The sequence below is a fragment of the Balaenoptera physalus genome (genome assembly GCF_965194825.1).
Source record: "Balaenoptera physalus genome assembly, chromosome: 14".
Taxonomy (NCBI): domain Eukaryota; kingdom Metazoa; phylum Chordata; class Mammalia; order Artiodactyla; family Balaenopteridae; genus Balaenoptera; species Balaenoptera physalus.
Window position 1 is genome coordinate 76,206,862 of NC_138893.1, and position 25,648 is coordinate 76,232,509.

General features: G+C 37.0%; 1 protein-coding gene and 1 long non-coding RNA gene across 11 annotated transcripts in view; both read right to left on the minus strand.

The window, feature by feature from the left end:
* Positions 1-25,648, minus strand: part of NRG3 (neuregulin 3) — a 1,082,617-nt gene that overhangs the window by 370,207 nt on the left and 686,762 nt on the right. The window lies entirely within an intron of this gene.
* LOC309643224 lies at positions 4,845-23,895 on the minus strand. Its single transcript, XR_014253635.1, has 3 exons — positions 23,860-23,895; positions 18,098-22,439; positions 4,845-17,696 (listed from the first exon to the last, which is right to left on the minus strand). It is a non-coding gene; the product is annotated as an uncharacterized lncRNA (long non-coding RNA).

A 25,648-nucleotide genomic window follows, 5' to 3' on the forward strand; every position in this document is an offset into this window, starting at 1 on the left:
AAATCATCTTAAAATTTGTATGGAGACACAAAGGACCCCGAATAGCCAAAGCAGTCTTGAGGCAAAAAAATGGAGCTGGAGGAATCAGACTCCCTGACTTCAGACTATACTACAAAGCTACAGTAATCAAGACAATATGGTACTGGCACAAAAACAGAAACATAGATCAATGGAACAAGATAGAAAGCCCAGAGATTAACCCACACACCTATGGTCAACTAATCTATGACAAAGGAGGCAAAGATATACAATGGAGAAAAGACAGTCTCTTCAATAAGTGGTGCTGGGAAAACTGGTCAGCTACATGTAAAAGAATGAAATTAGAACACTTCCTAACACCATACACAAAAATAAACTCAAAATGGATTAGAGACCTAAATATAAGACTGGACACTATAAAACTCTTAGAGGAAAACATAGGAAGAACACTCTTTGACATCAATCACAGCAAGATCTTTTTTGATCCACCTCCTAGAGTAATGGAAATAAAAACAAAAATAAACAAGTGGGACCTAATGAAACTTCAAAGCTTTTGCACAGCAAAGGGGACCATAAACAAGACGAAAAGACAACCCTCAGAATGGGAGAAAATATTTGCAAATGAATCAACGGACAAAGGATTAATCTCCAAAATATATAAAGAGCTCATTCAGCTCAATATCAAAGAAACAAACACCCCAATCCAAAAATGGGCAGAAGACCTAAATAGACATTTCTCCAAAGAAGACATACAGACGGCCATGAAGCACATGAAAAGATGCTCAACATCACTAATTATTAGAGAAATGCAAATCAAAACTACAATGAGGTATCACCTCACTCCTGTTAGAATGGGCATCATCAGAAAATCTACAAACAACAAATGCTGGAGAGGGTGTGGAGAAAAGGGAACCCTCTTGCACTGTTGGTGGGAATGTAAATTGATACAGCCACTATGGAGAACAATATGGAGGTTCCTTAAAAAACTAAAAATAGAATTACCATATGACCCAGCAATCCCACTACTGGGCATATACCCAGAGAAAACCGTAATTCAAAAAGACACATGAACCCGAATGTTCATTGCAGCACTATTTACAATAGCCAGGTCATGGAAGCAACCTAAATGCCCCTCAACAGACGAATGGATAAAGAAGATGTGGTACATATATACAATGGAATATTACTCAGCCATAAAAAGGAACGAAATTGAGTCATTTGTTGAGACGTGGATGGATCTAGAGACTGTCATACAGAGTGAAGTAAGTCAGAAAGAGAAAAACAAATATCATATATTAATGCATGTATGTGGAACCTAGAAAAATGGTACAGATGAGCCAGTTTGCAGGGCAGAAGTTGAGACACAGATGTAGAGAATGGACATATGGACACCAAGGGGGGAAAACTGCGGTGAGGTGGGGATGGTGGTGTGCTGAATTGGGCGATTGGGATTGACATGTATACACTGATGTGTACAAAATTGATGCCTAATAAGAACCTGAAGTATAAAAAAACAAACAAAACAACTAATACTAAACTTTCATTGGGTTATTTGTATGGAAATATGTTAATATAAATGTTTCAGACATTACATGAAATTTCTAAAAATCTTATATTTGTATTTGTATGGAAATATGTATGGAAATATGTTAATATAAATGTTTCAGACATTACATGAAATTTCTAAAAATCTTATATGTTCTGGTATAATGTTATAAGTAGTAATCCTAGTTATTACTTTAAAATGTATATCTCAGAAATAACTAATTTTCTTGTCAAGTGCATTATTATGAACTTTCATCAAATCTTTAACCGTGGTCATTTTTAAGTCTTTTGTCATTTACAGACAGTTCTGGGTGTACTCTGATGATTTTGCAAATATGTTCCTATAAAAGGGTTTCATCTTCAAGAAATTCATGGTAAAGACTCTGACAAGTACAGGTTTCTGGTAACTGACTGTACTGCTGAACTGAATGAATAAGCATTTTCAGAACTCTGATGAAAAACTGATGAACTCATAAAAGTGCTAACAAAAGATCAAGATGAAAAAAAACAATTAATTACATGGGACTGAGTGAACTGATGAGGATGAGTATAATTTTTGTGACTTTCTGTCTGAATTTAAAAAAAAAAAAATCCCACAAGGACTCAGAGGCAAAGAATATACAAATCAATTTTCACTGCAAAGTAAAGGAGCTGTTACAGTGGAGGATTACTGGACTGAATGTCAATATTATGACATAGTATGAGTGTGTTTCATGTTTGGTAATTGCAATCATTGTTGCTTTTGTTGTGGTCATCCATGTACAATGCTTGGTGTCAGTCTATTTATCTCTTGTAAAAATAAAATGCAGTGTGTGTGTGTGTGAAAACAAAACAAAACAAAACAAACAAAAAAAAAAGAAGTTCCTTCTACTACAGAAAATAATAATAATAATAATAATTATGATAGTATTAAGACACAATTAATGAACCACAGCCACACCATTTTATCATTTGAGCCTCTCAGTAATCTGTAAACTTACGGAACAAATAATGTCTCTAATTGGCAAGTGGGTCTAATAGAAGTTAAGTGATTTGCCCAAAGTCAAACAACTAGTAAGCTGAATTAATATGACTTAAGATTCCAACTTGTATCCAATATAACATGTTGTGCAACTCTGTTCTCTAATACATAAGTCCTCTCCTCAAGGATCTTACACTCTAACTAAAGCAATCTGACAAAAACTAGAAGACTAAGTACCCAATGACTGCAAGTAAGATTCTGACCAAAGCAGTACCTAATTGGGTGATAGAGGTAAGAAATAGGATACGTTAGCTCAAGGATATATTAATTTCAGCATCTCATGGTTTAAGAGATTCTGTGAGAGTCTCAACCCCTCTGTAGGGAGTAAGTTTACTACACACAGGAGTTCTATTCCATGACCAGTTATGTGAGTATGAAGCTTTCTTCATAATAATAGAATATAAATTTTTCCTTTCCCTAGAGCAGCTACTCATAACCTCTGGAGTCTTGAGCAATAAATTGAGTATCTCTTACATATAATCATTCTTCTATTTTGGAAGACATCAAATTTAGACCTTTTGATGAACTCTGACCATTACACCAGAGCTCAGTTTCTGGAGCCAGACATCCTGGATTTACAGTCTAGCTCCAACAAATCATATACTATATAATCTAGCATATTACCTTTGTTTCCTCTTCTATAAAACGGGATTAAATTGGATATGTATAGAGCTCAGAGGGATGTGAAACTAAACTAATGCATTCAAAGAGTTAGCATAATAGTTGCATGCTATCTACTTTTTGGAGTTATAAGTCATAACTTATGCATGAGAAATATAAAAAATAACCATCAACAATAGAAACATTTGAATACTTGTATTAGATACATCTAATAAATCAGCTTAAAATTTTAATGGTAAAGTTTTTCTTGAGAAATCCTTGTATTGTACTCTAGTAATTATAAGATATGTTATGGGAACAATACTTTTCTCTACTGAGGAACACAAAGAACTTACTACTATGACATTCCTTAGATAGTTTATAATTCAATATTAAAATTGGTTTGGCTAGACATGGGCCACCATGAATTTATGTAGAGATGGTTTGCTTACATGCACAAAGTTAATAAAATACAGGCTTACTTCTTACAAATCCAAATCCGTCTTGAAGGAATCATGTATCTCCTCTGTATTCTCAGTATATATTACAGCCATTATTCTAGCAATCCATCACTTTGGGTTTCTTAGCTGGAAAATCAGTTTGCCAAGAGCCATTTTTCCACCCAGCTGTGATTCTTTAAAGACTCAGAAAACAACCTGAGCATAAATCAAAGGTGTACTGAGTCTGGCATAAAACAAAAATCAGTTCTGAGATGAAAATCATCTATTCAAAGAAAGTAGATTTTCAAAAATCTTGAAAAATATGATTTTAGATATCTAAAATGACTTGGAAATGAAAAGGTTTCTAACTTTCAGGGTAGAGTCATCAGCACTAGAAACTTAGAGAGTTTTACAGTCCTGTTATAGTCCTATTCATTAAAACAATTACGTGTATTATAAAATATTCAATACGTAATTATATATAGTATAATATTTAGTGGCATCTAATGATATATTGGCAAAAAATGACAAAAGCAGGGCTTCCCTGGTGGCGCAGTGGTTGAGAATCTGCATGCCAATTCAGGGGACACGGGTTCGAGCCGTGGCCTGGGAAGATCCCACATGCCGCAGAGCAGCTGGGCCCATGAGCCACAATTACTGAGCCTGCGCGTCTGGAGCCTGTGCTCCCCAACAAGAGAGGCCGCGATAGTGAGAGGCCCACGCACCGCGATGAAGAGTGGCCCCCGCTTGCCACAACTAGAGAAAGCCCTCGCACAGAAACGAAGACCCAACACAGCCATAAATTAATTAATTAATTAATTAATTTTTAAAAAATGACAAAAACAGAAGCTCTCTCTTGGAAGTATCTATCTATTTCTTCAAATCATTGATAGTCAATAATAATAGTGGGGCTTCCCTGGTGGCGCAGTGGTTGAGAATCTGCCTGCCAATGCAGGGGACACGGGTTCGAGCCCTGGTCTGGGACGATCCCACATGCCGCGGAGCAACTGGGCCCGTGAGCCACAATTACTGAGCCTGCGCGTCTGGAGCCTGTGCTCCGCAACAAGAGAGGCCGTAATAGTGAGAGGCCCGCGCATCGCAATGAAGAGTGGCCCCCGCTTGCCGCAACTGGAGAAAGCCCTCGCACAGAAACGAAGACCCAACACAGCCATAAATAAATAAATAAATAAATAAATAAATTTAAAATAAATGTGATTTGAATAAAATATAAAATCTGGTTTAAGAAAAAAAATAATAATAATAGTGATCATAATGGACTACTATGTTAAACGCTTTACATGTATTAAATCATTTTAATCTTAAATCAAGCCCGTCAGGTAGATATTATTTCTAACATTTTATAGAAGACTGAAGCCAGAAATGTTAATTAATCCATTCAAGGTCACACAGGAAGTGTGATTAATAGTAACTTGAGCCCAGTTGTGACTCAATGAATATTTCCACCACAGCATGTTTCTCTTTATAAATAAAGGGAGCTTTATTTATAAAGCTTAAACACTTAAACAAGTGTTTAAGTCTGAGCCAAAGCCACTTAAACTCAGCATTAGATAGAAAGGATGATTTGGAGTACAGCACAGAGCACATTTTTATGCTTAAACCACCCTCTTCCTGCCAACCCTCCCCCCAGACATTTATACACTAAAATTTGTAAGTAGGCAAAGGGTCTTCAGTAAAACAGCAGTGCAAGTTCAAAGATCTGTTTCCTCCAATCTTCAAAAGCTCAGCTGAACATGGTGAAGGTTTGTTGTCACTGTATAACGAGCTGCCTGAGGGTCACCCTGTCATTTGACACTGAGCATCACAGTCTTGCCCAGGTCACCGTCAGCAATGGAAGTGGTCTTGTGGAAATGAGCAGTGTCAGTGGCTGCCTCTGCTAGGTTTTGGTACCACTGCTTCCATCTGGGATACTGACAGTGTCACAGGCAACACTAGTCCATTAAAAATGCTGTACACTGGTGCAGCCTCTATGGAAAACAGTATGGAGGTTCCTTAAAATACTAAAAATAGAGTTACCATATGATCCAGCCATCCCACTCCTGGGTATATACCCAGAGGAAACCATAATTTGAAAAGATACATGCAACCCAATGTTCACTGCAGCACTATTTACAATAGCCAGGACATGGAAGCAACCTAAATGTTCATCGACAGTGGAATGGATAAAGAAGAAGTTGTACATATGTACAATGGAAAACTACTCAGCCATAAAAAAGAATGAGATAATGCCATTTGCAGCAACATGGACGTACCTAGAGATTTTCATACTGAGTGAAGTAAGTCAGACAAAGAAAGACAAATATCATAATGATATCACTTATATGTGGAATCTAAAAAAATGATACAAATGAACTTATTTACAAAACAGAAATACACTGATGTGTATAAAATTAATGACTAATAAGAACCTGCTGTATAAAAAAATAAATTAAGAAAAATAAAAAATAAACAAACAAACAAAAACAGAAATAGACTTACAGTTATAGAAAACAATCTTATGGTTACCAGAGGAAAAGGCGGGGAGGCATAAATTGGGAGACTGGGATTGACATATACACACTACTATATATAAAATAGATAACTAATAAGAACCTACTGTATAGCACAGGAAACTCCACTCAATACTCTGTAATGACCTATATGGGAAAAGAATCTAAAAAAGAGTGGATATATGTATATGTATAACTGAGTCACTTTGCTGTACAGCAGAAAGTAACACAACATTATAAATGAACTATAATAAAAATATAAAAATTTTAAAAATGAGATGCAAAAAAAATATGCATTTCTTCCTTTCCTGGGAACAAGGCAAACTATATTCCTTTGCCTGCCTAGCAATTTGGTTTGCCATGTGACTGAGTTCTAGCCAATAAAAAATGAGAAGACATCATCCATACCATTCACAGACTAGCCATTGGGAAACACCTGACATGTGCTCAGCCATTATTCTCTTGTCCTTTTCACTGGTTGGGCTGGTGATCCTCAGAGAGACCTTAAAAATCATATGCTAAAGATGGCAGAGCTTCCGTCATCCAGAATCCCTGAATAATTGTGCGACAAGAGTCCCTATTTTTCCTGCTCTCTGCTTTACCTGGAACATCTGTGAATTATTTTGGAGAATATAAATAATCTTATATATTATTAAGCTATTAAATATATGGGTGTATTCATTCCTGCAGCTTTGTCTACCCTTATTAATTCACATAGTGACCACAGAAAACCAGAGCATAAAGGGAGGGGAATGGCATAGAGCACATAGTAGCAAATGAGGTTTAGTCACAGAGTACAAAGGATAAGTCCTCTAGGGCTCCCCTGAAATACTTGGTTGGCATTGGAGGAAGGCAGAATGGGATCAAAGTGAGAGAAACGTTGTTTTGTGACCATTTCTATCACTATATTTTTATCTACAGCTTCCTAGGACCTGTAAGATACACATAATTGAATGAAAAAGTGACTAATGAAAGGAATGTTCCCGCTTTAAACAACTAATACCTAACAACTGCCTTCATAATAACATTCAAAATCCTTGGGAAATGGTAGAGTACTGGAAAACTTTCAGAAAATGTTTGAAAAAGCTGTGTTTTACTGAAGATTGTATGGCCTTGGAAAAGTTCCTTAACCTCTGTAAGCATTAGTTTAATCGTGAGGCTAAGAATATTTACCTCATAGTGTGGGTGCAAGGTTTAAGGAAAGGATACAATCAAGGAAAGTCAATATTACTAAGACTTTGGCATATTTAAAGGAAAAAAAAAAAAAAACGTAATTCCTTAAGAACACACAAGGTATTAGAATTGCTCAGGATGTGACTTTGGATGGAACTGAAAAGCTTTTTGGTTGTTACCATAATTTAGATCCGATTAAAATTATAAATGTTTATCATGGGATCCTGTCAACTTTGACCACATTTTATTTTGTACCATTTTTTCCATTTAATTTCTGAAAGTGGCAGTGTTGGGAGCCTATTCTCCACAAAGTGCTGTAACTTGGAGCTGTTATTTATTGGGTTGTGTGTGCCATGTGTCTCTACCTTAGGCTGAATAGTCTGGAGCACTGGCCCCAGCCAGCTCAGCTTTCAGGACTCAGTGGAAACCCATCACCCAGGCTACAATTCCAGCAGAGCCTGAGAATCCCTTTCCCACCAGTGAGGAAAGTCTAGAATGTGGTCCCCAAGGCTGAAAATTCAGGTGTCTCAGGTGAACCCCAGGCATCCTCTAGCCCTAACCCAGACTATGTGGCTTTGGTCCTGAAGCCACTTTTATCTTGATGCCTTGATTACTTTTTAATCACCCATTTTGGTCTGTATCACTGCCCTGAATCTCACTTTGGTGGACTAGAGCCTGACAGGGTTCTTGGCCTTTGTGTGGCCCCTACAGGGGTGGGACCTCTCTCCCTTTGTCACTGACTCTCCTTGACCCCTTGACATTTCATTGAAACTTTTTGGTCCAAAGTCCAAGTGGAACACCAACCTGGCCCCAACCTGGCACTGAACATCAACAGTGCCAAACTCCTAGTTGCCTCAATTATCATGCCTGTTGCTAGCCTGCTGTGCTCCACTCCAGCCCAGACTGAGCAGAGATGCACCATAACCCCCTGTTAACAGAGCTTTGCACTGCATGTACAAACCACCTAGGCAGATCGTTAAATTAACTCAGTAGGACTGAGATTCTACTTTTCTAATAAGCTCTCCTTGGATGCCAATGCTGCAGGTTCATGGACCACATTTTGAGTAGCCAGTAATTCTCTTACTTCCCTCTTCGGTAACCACCAGGCTGTGGGATTAGTTCCTCAGCTCCACGTGGGGCCCTCTCAGCTTCCTCCAGTGACACACTCTGTCACAGCTTAAGTCTCAGCATGTCTCATAAGAAATTACACCCAAATGTTGAGGTGCTCAGATGTAGAAACATGAACTCTTTCTATGCACATGCCCATTCAAGAGCCATAATTCATACTTGCAAGATTTTTGATTATCCCTCTTAAGTTTTGCTAGAGCTATAAATTAAATATCTCACCTAGTTACTATTCCTCCCATTGGAGGATAGGTTTCCCTCACAGGCCAGCACAGACATCAATAGTTGGCATTTACTTGGACGGGACATACAGTAATACTCCTTGCTAAAGCTTTAGTTCCCATTAAAGTATTGAAAAACAACCTAAAATGTCACTAGCAATTAACACAGGTGGAAGGTTGGAATTATATGCAAGAAAACTATTTTTCAGTGACTGTTCTGCAACTACATCTGGGTTCAAGCTATTATACTCTCTAAACATTTCTGGAAATAAGCCATTTCAACGGCTGCAGAACAGAAATTTGATACTGATTTTATATTATGTTATAGTTAAAGAGAAAGACAGATTTTTAAGTTCGCTCACTGGAATTGCCAATTATCCCAGTCAATGGGAAATTGCAAACCTACAATATATGAAAAAGTGAATCCCGTGGTAGTGTCAGTGCTGAAGATAATGTTCTCTCAGCTACCTGGCTGGCTGTGTTTTCAGGCTTCTGGAGTTGGCATTTACCTTCCATCTAAAGGGAGGGAAAATCAAAGCCCTTTGTCCACCTACTTAACACATTTTTTTTCAGACTCAGAGGGGTGTCTTTAGCAGAAGGTTCTCATAGCAAGTTATATAAATATCTAAATCAAGTAGAATTGCCCCTCATTACCAGTCCTTCAGCAACGTGATCTCACACCTGGAATGCTCCCCATCTGATGTTCCACTAGGTTCATTACGAGAATCAGAACTGTAGAAATGCATCCTCAGTAGCGACTCCATGTGCCTGAATGAACATCTGGTTGAGAACGCAGCTGGCAATGCCTCAATTCCTAATTGGGTGATGCACCTTCAATCAATTTGTGCCATTTCCTCAGGGTTTGAGCTTGTATTTTGTTTTTCCCAGGTGCGTGCTCAGAATCCTAGCAAAGAGGTATATCTAACCTCATAATTAACAAATGCCATGTTGGGTTGGACTTTGTTCACCATTTCTTATCTAAATTTTGGAAACTCACACATGGTTTCCGGACCAAGATTGATGTGAACTGCAGCAGTTTTCCAAGCTGTATGTGGGAGAGACCGGGGTGCTAAGGAAAGCACGGGGGTAAGGCATAGGGGAGGTGGGCCCCCTTTACAACATGAAGCCTGGAAATACTGAGATGCAAAGAGCAGAACCCAACATGCAACCAATTCTTGGTCAATATTAGTGAAAAAAATAACTAAACAGGAGGGAGCTTGAATGAGGGAATGGCTTTGGGAGATCAGGCTGCCTCTGTGGGAATGGTTCTTCGATGGTGTTAGAAAGTTTGGAAGGATGTGGCCATGGGGCTGGTTGATAGGTACTTAGCACTGAGAGGTGATGAGGAGGCCTGTCTTTACTTGTACCTGCCTCCCCAAATTTCTAAGCCAGCAGTCTCTCAATTCAAAAGAACACTAACTCAATGATCAAAATTGTATTGAACTGTCAAATGCATATAAATGTAATTAATTATGAAAATATGTAATAATTTGACACTGTAAAACAAAACAAACCACAGATATCAAAATGGAAATAGTTTTAAATCTCTGAGTACCATCACATGGACTACACATACTTTTACATCACAATTTATCTGTGCCTACCCACTATTTTAAATCTGTTTTGCTGGCAGCTTCCAAGTATCATAACCTCTGGTTACACCATGTTACTCCAATCCATGGTTTTTTCCACAGTCTCTAGACAGAGAACCCCAATGGTTCCTGGTTCACAGCCTACCCGCCAGTTGTACCAATGACTCTGAAACCGGAAGGAACAACTAAATGCTCCCTTAGTCTAGACAGGGTGGGGCTGGGTGTACTGGGTGCTGCTGGACCTGCCTCTTGGCCTTTCCAGAGACTTGTTTAACTCCATGAAAACACCTGCCCCAGATGGATTTCTAAGAGCCTAGAGATAGTCTAATGCAGCAGTTCCCCACAGTTTTGGTCCTAAAACCCCTTTATACTCTTAACACTTATTGAGGCTTCCAAAAAGTTTTTGTTTGAGCTAGTCATGTCTATTAATAATTACCACCTTCAAAAATTAAAAATTTGAAAACTTAAAATACAGTTGACCCTTGAATAACATGGGTTTGAATTGCACGGGTCCACTTACACGTGGAGTTTTCAAGAAATGCATACTATAGCACTACACGATCCATGGGTCATTGAATCCGTGGATGTGGAACCGTGGATAGAGAGGGCCACTGTAAAGTTACATGTGGATTTTCCACTGTGTGGTCAGCACCCATGACACCCACGTTGTTCAAGGGTCGACTGTACTTATTTATTAATTCAATAAAAATAACAATTTAAACTCATTATATGTTAATGTAAATAATATATACTTTTATAAAAATACATTTTCCCAAAATAAAATTAGTAAAAAGAGTGGCATTGTTTTACGATTTACTGAATATCCTTAATGTCTGTTTTTAAAGAAGACACTTGGATTCTCGGATCTGTTTCTACAGTTTTTCCAACTTTTGCAACGTCACAGATCATGGAGCCTCTTAAAAATACAACTGTACACTTGAGAGACAATGAGAATGAAGAAGGCAAATAACATCTTAGTATTACTATGAAAATAGTTTGAACTAATGAGCTCTCTGAAATGGTCTTGGAAACCCAAGAGGTCCCTTGGTCACACTTTGAGAACCACTGGCCTAATGCATAGACTTCAGTATCACTTAAAGAACATTAACATGAAAATACAAAACTACAATTCACAATTGTCCCACTGATTCCCTGTTAAAGATCTTTTTTCTGTTTTATTACATTCAAAATCATTAACAATTATTAACTGTATGGATAAAATCTAAAAGCCAGAGCGTTTGAATGATGGCAAAAGTTAAAGCAGATATGGGTTGTATAGTTATGATGGCCTGATACTAGAACTTTTCATTTTTATTTCCAAAGCAGGTCTAGAAAAATAAAGATAATGAAGTCAGACAGAGAAAGACAAAAATCATATGATATCGCTTATATGTGGAATCTTAAAAAAAGGGTACAAATGAACTTATCTACAAAACAGAAATAGAGTTCCAGATGTAGAAAATAAACTTATAGTTACCAGGGGTTAAGGGGAGGGGGGTAAATTGGGAGATTGGGATTGACATACACACACTACTATAAAATAGATAACTAATGAGGACTTACTGTATAGCACAGGGAACTCTACTCAATACGTTGTAATGGCCTATGTGGGAAAAGAATCTAAAAAAGAGTGGTTGTATGTATATGTATAACTGATTCACTTTGCTGTACACCTAAAACTAACATAATATTGTAAATTAACTATACTCCAATAAAAATTTTTTAAAAAAAATAATGAATAGGAACTATATCATTCAACATCCTATGAAACATACTTAATAAATACTTACAATGTCAAATACTGTTCTAAGCAATATTTTCAGTTAGTCATCATAACCGCCCTATTAGATTATCCCCATTTTATAACTGAGGAAACTAAACCACAGAGCAGTTAGGTATTTGCCTAAAATTTCATACTAATTGGTAGAACCAGCCAGCATTTGAACCCAAGCATTCTGGCTCCAGACAGAGTAACCAAGACACCATGCAGCCCAGCACTGTGGTTATTATTGACGGTCAGTGTGGTTGCCTTCTGGGGCCACTTTTTGGGGATTTGCTGTTTAAACTGACGGAAACTTTGTTTGTTGGGGCATCAAACAATGCTCCCCCTCCCTATCTTTTTCCAAGGATAATAAAGATATTTTCAAGTATCTATATTTTTCTTGGTTTTGAAGTTTCCTTTGCACTTATGCTCCATGATCTACAGATCAATATGCTCTTTAAAAACAGGAAATATTTTTTATAACCATGTGACAAGTTCCCTGATCCCTGTGTCTTAAAGGTATAAACTTTTAGTTATCAAATAAATAAGTTAGGGGGATGCAATATACAGCATTGTGACTATAGTTAGTATAATACTGTATTACGTATTTGAAAGTTGCTTCCGTCTTTTACTCACTTTAGTAATTCACTTGACTAGTTCTGAATTAACTATTTAAAGCACTGCTTTTCAAGTCATCTTACTGCAATAGTTTGGACATGTTATCTCAATATCAATAAGAGTAATATTAAAAGTATACCTATTATAATATGCCAATATTAATATTGTAATATTGATAGAACAGTTTAGAAAATATTTTGGTTTATATTTTTTAAGCTTCATCAAAACAGTGCTTTGAAGGCAGCTGAGCAGAGATGGTTGTCATTCTGCTGAAGTTACAAATGAATTAACTGAGGCTTAGGGAGGCTAGGTGAGGCATCTGCAAGGTTGCAGAGAAGAAATTGCCCTCAAAAGCAGCGCTTCAGGTTGGACTTGAGTGGATGCAGCACTGGCTCTTTAATAATCTGCTGTGGCTCCAGAAGGTTCACTACGATCCAGAGCTAAGGGGGAAATGTCTCTAACTGGGACAGCATACTGTGTACATCTGCAGTCGGGAAAATACTCAAGGCCAGCTGTACTTCCCAGGACTGCTAGCTCATTCTTGGGGAAGCAAAAAAGTCTATGGTCATTTAACTCAAAGGTGACTAGAATCTGGGGAAACTGGTTCATGAACCTAAACTCCCGTAGGCTTGGTTGCATAACAGAGTTTGGATAGGTCACAGTCCCTGTTTTATTTACATTTTTCCACTAAAAACCTTATGGCCTTAGTTTACTAATCTGTTAATTGATAGGAATCAGCTAACTAAGCACCCACCATTCACGTTCTGTAACTTGAATTATTTATGTTGAAGAATATTTCTTTCAATTAGAAAAGCCTATTTAGAAAAGGAATTAAGATTATAGAAGCAGACAGTAGAATGGAGGTGGATGCCAGGGACTGGGGGTAGGGGAAATGAAGAGATATTGGTCAAAGGGTATAAGCACCCACTTATATGAGGAACAAGTTCCAGGGGTCTAATGGACAGCATGGTGACTGTAATTAACAATACTGTATTGCGTATTTGAAAGTTCCTAGGAAAGCAAATTTTGAATGTTCTCCCCATAACAACAACAACAAAATGTAATTATGTGAGGTGACGGATCTGTTAGCTAACCTTACTGTGGTAACATTTTGCAATATATGTGTGAATCAATTCATCAAATTGTACACCTTAAATGTATGCATTGCTATATGTTAGTTATATCTCAGTACAGCTGAAGGAAAAAAAAAAAAAGACCAGAAGACTTATGATTTGAGAGTAGGACTCAGGGTATCTTTGGGCCAGTCTACACAATTTCCATGCAATCTCCCCCTCAAAAATTCCCTTGTTTATCTTTGCTGTAGTTTTATTAATTATACTCACATATATACCCAAATCTCCCCGAAACAACAATTGCTGCAGCAAGACGGCCCCTAGTAAATCTTGATATCACATGGTCTTTCATAACCATGTGACAAGTCCCCTGATATCTGTCTTGAAGGTACAAAATTCCAGTTATAAAATAAGTTATGGGGATGTAGTGTACAGCATAGTGACTACAGTTAATAATACTGTATTGCATATTTGAAAGTGGCTAAGAATAGATCTTAAAAGTCTTCATCACAAGAAGAAAATAATGTTTGTAACCACGTATGGTGACAGATGTTAACTAGACTTATTGTGGTGATTGTTTCACAATATACACAAATATTGAATCATTATGTTGCACACCTGAAACGAATATAATGCTGTATGTCAATTATACCTCAATAAAAAAATAATAACCCACCCAAGGGGGGAAAAAAAAAGGAGCACTGTGTCTTCATCTTCCATGCAGAGGATACCTTCAAAGGAGGGCAGTTACAGCAGATAAAGATAATTCATAAGAAAGTATTGTTACAAGTGAATGGCTGGCATTTTACAGAATTGGCATGCAAAGTGGGTTTATATTTCTGTACTGCTTCTTGAGCTGAGTTTCCCTCTCTAGCATAACAACCTATGTTTTGATTATGGGTATAGGGGATGGCTTAAGTAGATAAACTGAAGAAACATCATGCATTAATATTGAGGCCCTAAAGAAAATCTGGGAAAATAAAACATAGGCAATACCCTGTGAAAGCTAGAACTTGCAAAGTATGATCTTGGGCCTTCCAAAGTGAGGCTTTAATCATCAACTCAGAATTTTAGGCCTAATTAAGATACATATGGTATCTATTGCCTAGAAAGGAATTTAGTCTCAGTTTTCCTGGCTAAAGGTTAAGAGGAAGTCACCAGATATACAGTGGGTAAGAAGAAGCCGGAGAAAAAGGGGGATAAAATCTTAGCTTTATTGTGGGCTTATCAAGAGTCAGCCATTGTGTTAGGCTAGGGTCACATGACTTACACGTGACTTAATGCTGTGCTTCAACCTTGAAGTGTTTCCTGCTGAGTCTAAATGGGCTACCAGCATCCCCTACACATTCTTCCAGGCAACTGTCTGCAGTTGGCTGCTGAGATAAAAACTGTATTTGTCTTATCCTTGCTAAGCTCTTTATATGTTTTGTTGCATCCAATCATCATTACAGTCCTGTGGAGTAAATGGTTTTCATCCCCATTTTATTAATAAGTAGAACAGGCTCTCTAAGGTCAACTAGCTTGTCTAAGTTCATGTGGGTATAAGGTCCAGGGAAGAAATTGAAACCTTGGTCTATTTGTCCCTGAACTTTTTATTCCAACCTACAAGACCAGCTACATGATTTGTGAGGCCCACTGCAAAATGAAAACATAGGGCTCTTGTTCAAAAATTGTTAAGAATGGCAAAACGGTGATAGCAGGACATTAAACCTAGTGTGAGGCCATTCTGAGCATGAAGCCCTGTGCAGAGAATGAGTTATCATGCCCGTGAACACAAAGTAACCCCACTCAAGAGTCCCATGCTATAGGAAGAATACTATAACATGTTTCATTTTTTTATAGAACATAAAGCTTTTTGATAGAAATAATAAGCAAAGTGTCTGAACCCAAACTGTAAGACATTGGCTTACAAGCAGTTATGAGAATCATGGGACCGAATACTGAAGAGTCAAACAAATCCAGTCATGCACAAACACAGAATTAACAAAAACAAGGTATGAAATCTCAGCTTTTTCCTCTCTTGCCGATACCCTGCTCATCACTGTTAATTTTTAATGGTGAAAAATGGTGTGCTCTCATGGAGTGAATTATTGATGGCACTGGTAGGAAAAACTCATTTGGGATTTAGATTGTTACTGAATCAGTATTTTTTTTTTTTTAATAGAGCAAGTCCTAAAGGAAAATGTTTTCATATCACTTTACTATTGATTGTTTTGTCAAACTGAAAAACACAGATATTTTAGGTACTGACTTTGATGAGCAATGGTATGCTTTTCCTTTTCAACATATTTTGGCTACTGCTCCTCCCTTCCCTTCCAAGTATTTGTAGAACACACGCCTTTTAAACACAAATTCCCATCAAACCCATTGAAATGTTTCTTTCCCCAAACCGCCTAAGTTCAGAATTTGGTATGCTGTTCATATTTCAAGTCCTTATCTGTCATTTGATTTGCTGGATTCTCAGTCTGCTGGGCTAGATTTAATGGCTTCTTATCTGTCCTAGAGGAGAAAATGACTTGCCAGGTAAAAAATATGTTCAAATATTTGAATTCTCATCCCCAAAATAAACTTCTGCCTTGATGTCAATTTAAAAGAGGGAGCTTCTTTCCCCCATTGGATTAAATAAATTATTAAATATAAAAGCACTTTGAGCTTGATGCTATATAAATGCAAGCTTTTATCATAAATATTACTAAGATAGGAAAGAATAAGCAAATACATGTGTATATGAGTGTGCAGGTATGTGTGTAACATGCATACACTATATATATCTATGTCTATATATATACAGATATATAGATATGTAGATTTTTTTTTTCTCTTTGGCACCCCTTTATAGTCCAGATGCAGGTATATATTGTAATTATTTTTAAAAATAACACTATCTTTGATGAAGTTGTTAGAAATCTGGCCAAGCATTTCCCCCAGAACATCTGATTTTTAAACTGAGCAGATGTCTGAGGACTATCTAACTGGGAAAAAAAAAAGAATAATGCAAGTATGGAGTTGTACCACTTGACAGAAATGGTCAGCAGCCATACAGAAGAGATTGTAGCCATATTCACGTGCTTACTCAGCTCCCACATCCTTTTGAAAACAGCAAGTTACACATGATATGCTTGTCACTTCCTGCAGCTGCTATAATGTAGCTATATGTCCTTGACTCCCTTTTGATTCCCCATTTTTCTTCTGATATGGAACTTGAATTATGTAGCTCTTCCATTCATGATGTCAAGTACTTTTGCACACTCAAATCCATCCTGCTCATAGCAGCCCAAGGAACTAAGACTGGGAAAGAAAAATTTTTGCAGACAAGTGTTAATGTTCAGACAAGTCCACCCAAACTATTTCATGGATACTAAATTCCTAGGAATGAGGATATAGCAAAAAGACCTTTAAACATAGGCATTTGGTGGGCTTTTCAGTTTGGAATTGTGGATTTGAAACTATAAATATCAATAAATAAAGTAGCAAATAAAAAGTGAATTTATGTGCTGGAATAACTGGACATCTACATACAAAAAAAAATGAATCCAGATGCTGACCTTACACCTTTCACAAAAATTAGGTCAAAATACATCACAGACCTAATGTAAAACACAAAACTATAAAACTTCTAGAAGATAATATAGGAGAAAACCTTGGTGACCTTGTGTTTGGCAATGAGTTTTTACATAAGGTATCAAAAGCACAATCCATAAAAGAAAAATTGATTAGTGGGACTTATCAATTAAATTTAATTCAATTAAAATGTAAAACTTCAACTCTGTGAAAGATACTGCTAAGAAAAGGCAAGCCACAGAGTGGGGAAAAATATATTTGTAAAACATGTGTATCTGAAAAATAACTTGAATCCAAAATATACAGAGTCCTTAAAATTCAAGGATTAAAAAAAAAATAACCCAATTAAAAAGTGGGCAAAAGATCTAAACAGATAATTCACCAAAGGAGATAGGCAGATGGCAAATAAGCATATGAAAAAAATTTAAACATCATATGTCATTAGGGAATTACAAATGAAAACAACAACGAGGGCTTCCCTGGTGGCGCAGTGGTTAAGAATCCGCCTGCCAATGCAGGGGGCACGGGTTCGAGCCCTGGTCCAGGAAGATCCCACATGCCGCAGAGCAACTCAGCCCGTGCACCACAACTACTGAGCCTGTGCTCTAGAGCCCGCGAGCCACAACTACTGAAGCCCGTGTGCCACAACTACTGAGCCTGAGCTCTAGAGCCCGCGAGCCACAACTACTGAAGCCCGTGTGCCTAGAGCCCGTACTCTGCAACAAGAGAAGCCACTGCAATGAGTAGCCTGCGCACCACAACAAAGAGTAGCCCCTGCTCACCGCAACTAGAGAAAGCCCGCGCGCAGCAGTGAAGACTCAACGCAGCCAAAAATAAATAAATTTAAAAAAAAAAACAAAAAACAACAACGAGATACCACTATACACCTATCTGAATGGATAAAATCCAAAACACTAACAACATCAAATGCTGGCTAGTATGTGGAGCAACAGGAACTCTCACTCATTGATGGTGGGAATGCAAAATGGCACAGCCACTTTGGGAGACAATTTGGCAATTTCTTACAAAACTAAACATATTTTTACCATATGATCCAGCACTCACGTTCTTAGACATTAACCCAAGTGAGTTGAAAATTTATGTCCACACAAAAACCTGCACATGAATTGTTTCAGCTTTATTCATAGCTGTCAAAACTTGGAACTGACCAAGATGTTCTTCAATAAGTGAATTAAAATAATAAGAAACAATAAGCTATAGGGGAGCAAAATTTGCTACCCCAAAATGTTTCTCTTTGGCATGAGGATTAATTTTAGACTGATTAGTTTTAAGAAACAGAAGACTCAGGGAGTTTTTCTTATTACCTCCATCTTAACTGCCAAAAAGAAATTAGATAAAGGGCCTGTTCCCAGAATAGAGCTATCGCTAGAGATATCTGTGAAGAATACGGGCTAGGTGTGGTGGGGGAGGCTGACAGGGCATAGAGATTAGAGTCCACTCTGTGTTCCACTGTTTATGAGCAGCCCAGCAAATTTTTGTTTACCAAATATTTGCTTTTCCATCTTCATGTGAACTGCCATCCTCGCCTTTGAAATCCCAAACCACTACCCCCAACATCCTCTTTTGTCTTTAGCTGAAGATTAAACTTAAGGTAAGAGCTTCAGTCAGTTTTGGCAAGTTACTCAGTTTTCCTGGGTCTCTCCCATGTATATGTGTTATTAAACTTTTGTTTGATTTTCCCATGTTAATCTGTCTCATGTCAATTTCATTCTTAGACCAGCCAAAAGACCTTAAAACGGTAAAGGAAAATGTCTTCCTCCCTAACAAAACAAAGTGTACTACATCTTTGCAATTGGATATTATTCAGCGATAAAAAGCAATGAGCTACCATACCATAAAAAGGCATGGAAGAATTTTAGATGCATATCACTGATTGAAAGAAGCAGGCTTGAAAAGGTTACATACTATATAATTTGAAATATATGATAGTCTAGAAAAGGCAAAACTACAGAGAGGGCAAAAAGGATCAGTAGTGGTTAAGGGCTGGGGGAAAAAGGGATGGATAAATAAGTAGAATAGAGGAGATTTTTTAGGGCAGTGTAACTATTCTGAAAGCATTCTGTACAATACTATAATGGTGCATACACAACATTATTCATTTTACGAAGCCCACAGAATGGCACAACACCAAGAGTGAACCCTAATGTAAACTATGGACTTTAGTGAATAATATTTCAATATTGGCTCATTCTCTGTAACAAATATTAATAATAGGGGAAACTGTGTGTGTGTATTGGGGGGTAGATTATATAGACACTATGTAATTTCTGCCCAATTTTTCTGTAAACCTAAAATTGTTCTAAAAATAAAGTCTATTAAATTTTAAAAGTGAGAATATGTTTTAGCATGCTTAAAAGTAACTATGATGCTTATATCTATCACTTAGCATCCTTTTCCCAAACAGCTTAATCCAGTATTTTAACTATTAATACGAAGTAAAGAAAAAAAAGGTTTCTTCCAGAATTATTATTTTTGCAACCATATCCACTAATACAGGATGAACAGAGGCAGAAACTCAGAAAGAGGCTTATGTAATTAAAAATAGTTTTGAAATTAGAAGATGAGTCACCTGAGACTGCCTGGGTAGTGGAAAAAAAAAATCCTGCAAATAAGGCTGTAAGGCTTAGAACTAGGAATCAGGGAAGAAAATGCTCCTGACAGATGCTTTCTCTCCCGGAGGTAAATTCCCAGGCTTTCCTAGACCCATGAAATAAGATTATGAGGGAAATCATTGTCACTACAAACTCAGGGAAAAAGCAAGAATTGAATACTTAAGCACCAGGCACCATGCTAAGAATTTTATCCCTATTTCATGGGACACACACACACACTCACAGGTGTGCATGTAAACAACTCACACATGCACATGAGCTCTTGCATATAGACATACAAATGGGACAGCCTAACAAGTTTACTGAGCCCTTATTTTAGAGAATCAAATCTGTGCCCCAAACTTTAAAATGAGAAATCAAAGGGGTGAGGGGCAGGAGAGATAAGGCAAGAGGGTCAGTTACAAAATCTCCAGGGTTTAACTGAATTTATATTTGGTCAGATTGAATTCAACCACATTGCCATATGCATTTTACCTGTATTCAAGGTAAATACTTTTCTTCATGTTATGCTAATTTAAACTGGGTGATTTTCAATCCAACAGAAAAAACGAGTCTTGTAGTATAGTTTCCTTAATTTACAGATTAGTAATTACTCTTCTACTGGCATTGGTTGTTATTTTTTTAGGATGATTTTAATTAGAAATTCTAATTAACTGCACACCACAATCACCCTTTTTGCCTCTCCATGAAATTACTCCTCATAAAGCAGAGCGAACGGAAACCAAGTTACAATCAAAGTAAAATTGCAGATTAACAAATATGCATTGCAAATCTGTAAGCATCCACCCGAATTCAGAAGTTCTTTAAGCAAGCATGGTCCTTTATGTATTTGTGATGTCATTGGGGTCACATTTAAAGAATGATTTCATTATTTCAGTCACTGAATTAAGTAGAGTAAGTTAATTTGAACAAAGATAGAGTCACTTTTTCGTTGTCCTTAGAAAATTTTCTTAGATTTCCCAGGTGTGGGTTTCTCATTTGCAAATAGAGAATGCTAATTGTACCTACCTCATAGGAATCTTATAACGTAAATGAAGTAATGGTCACAAACAATTTAGCACACTGCTGTTGCATTAAGCATGGATGTATGCTACTTACTGTCATCAGATAAGTGTGGTGTTTAGGAGTCAGGCTTTACAATGAGGTAGACTAGGTTTGTGATCTGATTCTACCTGACCTTGGGCTATTTAAATTCTCAGGATCTCCATTTGCTCATCTGTAGAATGAATACTACCTTTGCCTTATATTATTACTGTAAAACTTAAATTCAATGAGATGTAAAAATTTCCAACTGCCTAAAAATGGGTTGGAAACTACAGACTAGAGGCAATTCCAGCTCATTGCTTGCTTTTTAAATAAAGTTTTACTGTAACAGAGCAACACCTATTTGTTTTACTTATGATGAGTAGTCACAACAAACACCATAGGACCTGCAAAAGCCTAAGATATTTACTATCTGGCCTTTAACAGAAACGTTCACTGACACCTGGACTGAAATATCAATTTTACTCAGAGAAAGCATTCTCATAAGAGTTTACACTAAGTAACTTGTAACATTTATTTCTAAATCACTGATCAAATCACTGTACAGTTTGTACTTTTCTTCTTTTTTTTTTATACTGGATATAAAAAAAATCTGCTTGCATTAATGAATTAAATCTTTAATGTAGGGCTACTGCAGCCCTGATCACCTTTATTGTAATAAATGTTTGTTTGTGCATTAATTCCTTATTGGTCTTTGTTTGTGTTTATGTGGTAGCATTGGTTCTACCTTTTTATGAGAATATGTGTAGAGCTTATTATGGTTGCCATGGAAATACAGCCTGTCACTAGAGTTTGCTGTGATCAATTTACTGTGACTGTTTTTTAAAAGCTTGGCAAAAAAATTTTGTAATAAAACTAATTTAATAAAACCATGAGAGAAAAGGTCCAAATAAGAAATAGTGGAGGAAAATAAGCTACAAATACCGTAAAAGCTTAGGTCAAAACTAATGTTATCATGGATTGCATATTTATCTTTTACTGTTGGGAACAATGGTGTTTAAGGTGTGGTTTATGTGTCAAAGGGAAAGGACTCAAGGTCTTCCTTCTTCTTTTCCATTAACGCTTAGATGAAAGCAATATCTCAAATATCCATGGAAAACCCTTGAGAGAGGCTTTTGAGAGGAAATATTGAATAATTTCCATTTTCCAATGTTCTCTGAGTTCAAAATCATGGAAAGATTTTTTTTTTAAACTATCCTAACAAGTCAATTGGATTACTGTCTCCTAAATATGAGGACAAACAAAAAAAAAATGAGTACACTTCAGATATGATAAAGCTTCCCTTCCCAAACAAATAGTATCTAAGTATTAATGTTATATTCAACTTAATTTTTGCTTCCATAGACTTTTTCTAAATTCTTCTGGTGGATATATTTGACTGTATAACTCTTAGATTAACGTGTACTTTATAATGACCTCTATGACATTTGTTTTTTTTACAATTTTTTAAAAAATGTTATATTGGAGTATAGTTGATTAACAATGATGTGCTAGTTACAGGTGTACAGCAAAGTGATTCAGTTATACCCATTAAAAGTATCCATTCTTTTTCAAATTCTTCCCCCATTTAGGTTATTACAGAATATTGAGCCGAGTTCCCTGTGCTATACAGTAGGTCCCTGTGGTTATCTATTTTAAATATAGTAGTGTGTATATGACATTGGTTCTTATTCATATTGCTGTATAAGTTTTTGAATAAAAATTCAGTTTAATTCAACTCAATTTAACTAAAATACTTATTGAGGACTTCTACTAAACCCTGTGGGGGCCCTGGGATAGAAAGTTTTCAACATGATGCCTGCCGTCAGTTAACCTAATGCAGAGTTAGAACAAAAGACATACCACTTCGAAACAAAGGATGCTATTAAAGCCTAGCCACAGGAATAAAACAGGTGATCTTGGTATAAGAAGAATGATGTACTGGCATTTAAACTTGAGGGTGATTCAGAGAAGAATTCACTAAGAATGTAGCACTTAATCAGACTCTTGAATGTTTGCAACCAATAAAGTGGAAATTGGGGAAATAAAATAAGAGACATTTAGAAAACCATTAGATAAAGCACAGAGTTAGGAAATATGAGACACTCAGTCCATTGAGTGGGAGAGGCCAACATGAATTGAGAAATAGGTATCACTGGAGTGAAGGGGATTAAGAGTGAATCTATGAATAATGGCTTCAGCTTTCTGCTAAAATTAGGCATGAGCATGTGCTGAGAGACATTTATTTGTTTATTAATTAAGACACCTACTATGTTCCAAGGTACTGGCAATGTATCAGTGTCCTAAGATAAAAACCTCACGAAATTTTCCACCTCTCCAGAGGCTTAGCATCATTTAAAAAACAGAAATGAGAATGTATGATGGTGGACTAAACACAGAAGATAGTCATCTACAACATCAAGTTCTTCAAAATAACATGGGGAAGATGTAACTATGTCATTTTTGAGAGATTAATGTATAAGTTTTTCCGTTTTTCTGTATTTCCTCAACTATGGTCCCTTGCATATTTCAACCTATATATTCCTTTCCTCTGGGACATTTGTCGGGAAGCAACTAAAAACACCCCATCAAATGGTTCTGCTTGCTTTTGGAAACACCGAAACCCACTGTAAAGATATTTCATGTCTAAGAGGTAAGAGTAGTGGGAATGCTTTTTTGAGGCACAAAAGAAGGAAAAGGCCAGTGGAACAGTAATGGAAGAAAAGCATTTGGGGTGGGGGAGAAATTTATACAGAGATGCTCAATAAACAGTTGACTCATCAACCTTAAGCTCAGCAGAAATATCCGAACTCAAAATTCAAATGTGATAGTTATGTATTCATAGGAGATAGCAGAGTACAAACATGCCCTAGGACTGACTCCCTGGGAACTAAGACATTTAAAACGTAGGAAAAAAAAAAAAAAAAAAGATCCAGCAAAGGGGAATACTGAAGAAGAGTCCATCAACATCAAGAAAATAAAGCACTGGAGAAGAAATTTCCTGAAAGCTGATTTGTGGCTTCTCCTCTCCCACTATACTTTTCCCAGACTCACAATATTGGTTCAAATAATAATAATAATTTCCCTGAAGAGTACAGTATAGTCTTACACTTAACTTAGAATCATGTGGCTCTCTTCATACCACAAAGACGGCTCTTAAAACAAATTTCAATCTTCCTCACTTTAGTAAAAAGAACACAGAGGCTCAGAAAGTTATCCATTTATTCCACAAACATTTACAGAGAGTTACCTATGCATGAGGAATTGTTTTAGGCTCTTGGCAGACATGGAACTTACATCTAACAGGAAAGGAGTGCCTTGTCCAAAATCATGTACCTCAATAATGAGAGAACACAAAGGTAGACCCAATTCTTAACCTGCATTGCCCTTTTGAGTTTGATCCCATAGGGAATGCTCATAGGAAGTTTTTATAGTGTAGACCCATAAAGAAACTGGCAAAGGAAAAATGTCATCAGAACGATTTTTCTACATCAGAAATCTGCTCCTATCACTCTTGCTTAGAAGTCTGAAAATGGCTGTCTGCTGTCTTCATAATGACATCTAAGTACACAGGACTTCATAAATTGTTTACCTGACCATGTGTATACTCTTCACACTTATTGTTTGCCATTCTCACGCACCCTACTCTCCCCCAAAGCCATTTAAGACTTGCTATTCTCCTAAGCCCTCCAAGCCTGCCAGAGCTCTGAATCTTTATCCATGCCTTGCCCTCTGATTGGAATGCCAACCCTTCCTCTTTTGTCAACTTTACAAATGCATGAGCAGCCATGAAGTTTCACCGCAAGTGGTGTCTTCTCTTCCACTTGCTCCAGCCCCTTCTCTCAGGAAGCCTTGTGTACTGCAACTCTCAATAGTGCTTCCATTGTGTCTGGCATGACCTTCCAATGTGTGACAACTACATAGTACCATGGAGGTGTGTTATCTATTTTCCCTCTAGTCTTTGAGCTCCATAAAATAAGGATGTTTATTTGTGGGTCCTTGTAACATCTACATCCCCTATGCTCTACACAGTATATGACAAATGGTAAGTGACAAAAAGTGTGTTGCATATTGCAACTGAATCTGGAAATAGATATGTGAAATAATACAAAAGAGCCATCTACTATGGGGAGAGATGTAAATTGAGAAGAGTTTCCAAATTAAATCTTCTCAAAATATTTTAAATGATATTTTATAAATAAGTTGTTATAATTGTAAATTTTGTGAAAAAAAATAGTACAGGCACCAAAAGACATCTCCTCTGAGAATCTGAGATGAGGAAAAAGTTTTAGAAACATTATTTAGCTTGATTAACAAGCCTATCTTAAACAGACTTTCAAAAATTAAAACCAGCAACTTCTCAAAACTGAGCCAAGGGTCCATTTAGAACGAAAAAATACTAGGTCCTCTGAGAGGCTGACTTAAAGAGCAAAGTGTTATCTTTGTCCCAGGGATCAATCTTGGGTCTCTAACAAAGGGGACGCAATAGATTTAGGGAGCACACACAATTCTACTTTTCACTCAGGATTCAGCAATAGATACCAAGATCAAAGAAAAACACAATCTTATGTCACATATTCTCAAGTCCTTCCATTACCAATGTCTGTCTGTCTTCTAGCTTTCTGGTCACAATCCTATGCCATATTCCTTAACGCATTCCTGAATGGCAGCTGCCTATCTGATGGGATCCTTATTTCCCACCTCCCACTCTGCTTGGGAAAGCTGCACCTTGGCATCAAACTGAATGCCAGATAAGCAGAATTCTTACATGTGCA